Source organism: Peromyscus eremicus, chromosome 13 (genome assembly GCF_949786415.1).
Source record: "Peromyscus eremicus chromosome 13, PerEre_H2_v1, whole genome shotgun sequence".
Taxonomy (NCBI): Eukaryota; Metazoa; Chordata; class Mammalia; order Rodentia; family Cricetidae; genus Peromyscus; species Peromyscus eremicus.
In genome coordinates, this window is record NC_081429.1 from 15,983,972 (window position 1) to 15,990,143 (window position 6,172).

At 34.9% G+C, this 6,172-nt stretch overlaps 1 non-coding gene across 1 annotated transcript; it reads left to right on the top strand.

Moving 5' to 3' along the window:
* The first annotated feature begins 5,146 nt into the window (after positions 1–5,146).
* LOC131923746 (U6 spliceosomal RNA) lies at positions 5,147–5,249 on the top strand. Its single transcript, XR_009382681.1, has one exon. It is a non-coding gene; the product is annotated as a U6 spliceosomal RNA (small nuclear RNA).
* Positions 5,250–6,172: the final 923 nt, after the last annotated feature.

A 6,172-nucleotide genomic window follows, 5' to 3' on the forward strand; every position in this document is an offset into this window, starting at 1 on the left:
CCTTAAATGTCTTTCAGCCATTTGAGTTTCCTCTGTTGAGAATTCTCTGTTTAGTTCTATAGCCCATTTCTTAATTGGACTGTTGGGCATTTTGATGTCTAATTTCTCGAGTTCCTTATATATTCTGGATATCAGTCCTCTGTCAGATGTGGGATTGGTGAAGATCTTTTCCCATTCTGTAGGCTGTCGCTTTGCTTTGTTGACCGTATCCTTTGCCCTACAAAAGCTTCTCAGTTTCAAGAGGTCCCATTGATTGATTGTTTCTCTCAGTGTCTGTGCTACTGGTGTTCTATTTAGAAAGTGGTCTCCTATGCCAATGCGTTCAAGACTACTTCCTACTTTCTCTTCTAGCAGGTTCAGAGTAGCTGGATTTATGTTGAGGTCCTTGATCCACTTGGACTTAAGTTTTGTGCACGGTGATAGATATGGATCTATTTGCAGCCTTCTACATGTTGATATCCAGTTTTGCCAGCACCATTTGTTGAAGATGCATTCTTTTTTCCATTGTGCACTTTTGGCTTCTTTGTCAAAAATTATTTGTTCATAGGTGTGCGGATTAATGTCAGGGTCTTCAATTCGATTCCATTGGTCCACATGTCGGTTTTTATGCCAGTACCAAGCTGTTTTTATTACTGTAGCTCTATAGTACAGCTTGAAGTCAGGGATCGTGATGCCTCCAGAGGTTGTTTTATTGTACAGGATTCTTTTGGCTATCCTGGATTTTTTGTTTTTCCATATGAAGTTGAGTATTATTCTTTCCAGGTCTGTGAAGAATTGTGTTGGTATTTTGATGGGGATTGCATTGAATCTGTAGATTGCTTTTGGTAAGATTGCCATTTTTACTATGTTAGTTCTGCCTATCCATGAGCATGGGAGATCTTTCCATTTTCTGACATCTTCTTCAATTTCTTTTTTCAGGGACTTAAAGTTCTTGTCATATAGGTCCTTCACTTGCTTGGTTAGTGTTACCCCAAGGTATTTTATGTCATTTGTGGCTATAGTAAAGGGTGATGTATCTCTGATTTCCTTCTCCGCTTTTTTGTCCATTGTATATAGGAGGGCCACTGATTTTTTTGAGTTGATCTTGTATCCTGCTATGTTGCTGAAGGTGTTTATAAGTTGTATCAGTTCCTTGGTGGAATCTTTGGGGTTGCTCAAGTATACTATCATGTCATCTGCAAATAGGGAAAGCTTGACTTCTTCCTTTCCAATTTGTATCCCCTTAATCTCCTTATGTTGTCTTATTGCTCTGGCTAGAACTTCAAGTACTATATTGAATAAGTATGGGGAGAGTGGACAGCCTTGCCTCGTTCCTGATTTTAGTGGAATTGCTTTGAGTTTCTCTCCATTTAATTTGATGTTGGCTGTTGGCTTGCTGTAAATTGCCTTTATTATGTTTAGGTATGTTCCCTGTATTCCTGATCGCTCCAAGACCTTTATCATGAAGGAGTGTTGGATTTTGTCAAATGCCTTTTCTGCATCTAGTGAGATGATCATGTGGTTTTTTTCTTTGAGTTTGTTTATATGGTGTATCACATTGACAGACTTTCGTATGTTGAACCATCCTTGCATCCCTGGAATGAATCCTACTTGATCATGGTGGATAATTGTTTTGATGTGTTCTTGGAGTCTGTTTGCCAGTATTTTATTGACTATTTTTGCATCAAGGTTCATGAGGGAGATCGGTCTGTAGTTCTCTTTCTTTGTTGTATCCTTGTTTGGTTTGTGAATCAGGGTAATTGTAGCCTCATAGAAGGAGTTTGGTAATGTTCCTTCTGTTTCTATTGTATGGAACAATTTAGAGAGTATTGGTATTAACTCTTCTTTGAAGATCTGGTAGAATTCTGCACTGAAACCATCTGGTCCTGGGCTTTTTTTGGTTGGGAGACTTTTAATGACTGTTTCTATTTCGTTAGGGGTTATTGGACTATTTAAATAGTTTATCTGGTCTTGATTTAATTTAGGTATGTGGTACCTATCCAGAAAATTATCCATTTCTTTTAGGTTTTCCATTTTTGTGGAATAGAGGTTTTTGAAGTATAGCCTGATGATTCTCTGGATTTCCTCAATGTCTGTTGTTATGTCCCCCTTTTCATTTCTGATTTTGTTGATTTGGATGCTCTCTCTCTGTCTTTTGGTTAGTTTGGATAAGGGCTTGTCTATCTTGTTGATTTTCTCAAAGAACCAACTCTTTGTTTCATTAATTTTTTGTATTGTTCTCTTTGTTTCTATTTTATTGATTTCAGCTCTCACTTTGATAATTTCCTGGCATCTATTTTTCCTGGGAGACTTTGCTTCTTCCTGTTCTAGAACTTTCAGGTGTGCTGTTAAGTCGCTAGTGTGAGATTTCTCCAGCTTATTTATGTGGGCGTTTAGTGCTATGAATTTCCCTCTTAGTACTGCTTTCATAGTGTCCCATAGGTTTGGATATGTGGTGTCTTCATTTTCGTTGATCTCTAGGAAGTCTTTAATTTCTTTCTTTATTTCTTCCTTAACCCATTGGTGATTCAGTTGGGTATTGTTCAGTTTCCATGAGATTGTAGGTTTTCTGTAGTTTTTGTTGTTGTTGAAATCCAACTTTAGACCATGGTGGTCTGATAGAACATAGGAGGTTATTCCAATTGTTTTGTATCTGTTTAGGTTTGTTTTGTGACCAAGTATGTGGTCGATTTTAAAGAAGGTTCCATGGGGTGCTGAGAAGAAGGTATATTCTTTTTTGTTAGGATGGAATGTTCTGTAGATGTCGATTAAGTCCATTTGAGTCATGACATCAATTAAGTCCTTTATTTCTCTGTTAAGTTTCGATTTGGGGGATCTGTCCAGTGGTGAAAGTGGGGTGTTGAGGTCTCCCACTGTTAATGTGTGGGGTTTTATGTGTGATTTAAGCTTTAATAATGTTTCTTTTACATATTTGGATGTCCTTGTGTTTGGGGCATAAATGTTCAGAATTGAGACCTCATCTTGGTGGATCTTTCCTGTGATGAGTATGTAATGCCCTTCTTGATCTCTTTTGATTGATTTTAGTTTGAAGTCTATTTTGCTGGATATCAGGATGGCTACACCCGCTCAGTTTCTTGTACCACTATACCCTAATGACATTACATTTGGTAAGCAATGGAGTCACTGATTGTATAAATTACGTCACCTGCTCTATGAAAATGGATATAGTATCTGCTATACATTTCTTTGGGGATAAGCTTAAAGTAGTCATAAGCACTTGAGTAGGGATTAACCTTTATTATTATAAATTCAAAATAAAACAGTTTGATGCAGATCAACTAAATTCTTTTCTATGTATTCACTGTGGTGCTCACATTCTTATGGTAATATTCATTTTTGTTATTTTTCTTTTGTTACTGCTATTGAGACCAGGGTCTACATCATGCTAAATTCATGCTGTACTTTAATATTTTGTCTCTAATATTTTGCTACCACTTATTTGCACAATACACTTAGGATGATTTTTCCCTCTCACATTTTGTACATCCTTTCAGTAAACAGATCTTCTAAAACCTAGTTTCAAAGAGAGGTAGGAAGAAAGGGTATAGATATTGTTGTTGAAGACATTTTTAATTTATTTATATTCCCCTTTGTTATTAAGTAAAAGTATAATCTACTGTAATCATAATTATCTTGTGTCACACTTTATTCAAGAACCTGTCTGAATTAAATCTAAGTAAGCTAAATTCGGTGTTGTTTAATATTGATAGACAGTTTAGAAAGCGCACCCATGGCAAAAAGATCAATAGCTCAGCCTCACAACCTTGATGTTATTACTAGAGTAACATACTAATATGAAATTAAATTGTTAACTTACAACCCAGTTTGAATAATTTGGATATGGGGAGGAATTTCACTGGGACAGTAAATAAAGTGTGGAGTGATCTCAGGAAAACTGGAAAGTTTGTAAATCCCAACACTATGTTTTGACCAAGCAGCCATTAGTTTAGGATTTACATTTTTTCAGAATCCCAGAATTTAATCTTTCTATGTTATCCATGCAATTTCAATAACCTCCAAAATAAAGTGCATTTGTTTTTTCTTCACTATTATATTTACCTATTGATAGCCTGCTGGGAGTCTAAATCAAGAATCTTTTCTCTGAAGCAAATAAAAATTGCTACTTGTGAATTTTTAATTTTCCAGTTTCGATACTTAGAAGAACCAATAAGCATGCAATCAATTTTAATTTAAATTGAAATGCACAGCTGTATTTACTGTAGATAGTCTTTCAGTGAACCAAACCTCACTTAATTTCTTCACTTACCTGAACATATTGAGAGATGTTACAAGGAGACTCTGAAATGAAAGGGGGAAGAGACAGTGCTACAATCTTGTGATTTTTTTTCATATTATTCTGCTATTCAGCCATAAGATGTGTATGTGAGTCTCAAATTAAACATCCTGTTTTATGCTACTCTTGTTCTGAATAGTACAACATAGAAGACTGGCATTGTTACTAGAAAAGGAGGCATAGATCTTAGAAAATATCTTAGAGATTTGCCCAGGCACTAGATTGGTATCAAAGGTTTGATAAGGTGTTTCACTGTGCACAGGAACATTACAACTATTATTGTTTGGGGAGGTTGTTTTTTGTTTTTAGAAATAAAGAAAGGATACCAAAGCATTAAAAAGTTTGATTCTTGTCTAATGGGACAAATAGGTAAACATCAATTACTTAAAAACGAAGGGATATATGATATATAGATAGACAAACAGATGATAATAAATAGATAGATAGATAGATGACAGATACATAAACAATAGAAATATGATAGCTAGACAGATAGATGTGTAGATAAATGACAGAAATATGATAGATAGATAGATAGATAGATAGATAGATAGATAGATAGATAGATAGACAGGTAGACAGATATATGCAGACTGATATTAGAAAAACCATAGACATATCACTAGATAAACAGGCATATGGAGGAATAGACAGAAAGAGAGACAAATCAATACAAACCTTCCTAGGATACAGTATGATGTTCCTCACCTTCTATAATTATTACTAAAAATTATTAGTATGAATGAAAGTTTACATAACTAAATGAATTAAATGTAAAATCAAAGTTTCTTAATTCTGATTGATTTAATAATTTTATGTGAATGCCTAAAAATCACTTATTTTGAGAAATAACTGCAGCTAGAGCACATATACTAAAATTGGAACGATACAGAAAAGATTAGCGTGGCCTCTACACAAGGATGACATGCAAATTCGTGAAGCGTTCCATATTTTTAATTTTTATAAGTCTTCCTAAATGTTTGTTTCTACTCTTCTCTAAAAATTTAACACTATTGTTCTTCTAATAGTCCCAGTTCAATTAAAATTTAAAGCTGAATTTGGAGTTGGAGAATGGCTCTCTCCTTCTTTAAACTCAAGCATGTTGTTAAAAGGAAAATGCAAACTCCCTGTATCATGCCAGAAGAAAAGAGCCATCTTCTGCTATGGGACAGGAGAAAAGCCAAATTAATTAAGGGACTATTCTATTACTAATCTCAACTCTTTGATTCTATTCTGATTCTTTAAACTTTTCTTAAAGTATGAATTTTATATCAAAATTTACAAGATTAATATATAGATATATATACATTTTAAACTTTGTTAAGATATGAATGGTCATATAGAGTACTAATTCTAGAAAGAAAAAAGGCTTCAATTAGCTGCATATATATGTCTTTGTGTTCGAGTCTCTTATCAGTTTTCTGCAGGAATTCACCGCCAGGCCTAACATCAACTGAAGTCTCCAGGAAGAAGATGAGGCCCCACAACAACAACAATTCCACATGGACAATAATAATATCATTCAGCTGACAAACATCATCTACAGATCAGCTTTGGACTACAAAGTGCTCAGAGCAATTTTGAGATGGCTAGCTGAGATGATCCAGTCTCAAAGACTACTTGAATAAGGACTTGAGATAAACTCTGAACTTTGGCATTATACACAGACTGGATAATGAAAGATATAGTTACCTTTCCTAGAATTTGACAATTAACCTAAAATTTTTCTTTCAGGGTAAAGATAACTTCCCCCATACCCAGCAGGAAGCAATTTTAAGAATACGACGTCCACATTCCCAAAGAGGTGGTGTGGGGGCAGGTGGTTTTTTTGGTCTTTTGAATGGGTTTTGGGTCTGGGATAATTTTCATTGTTTAGGG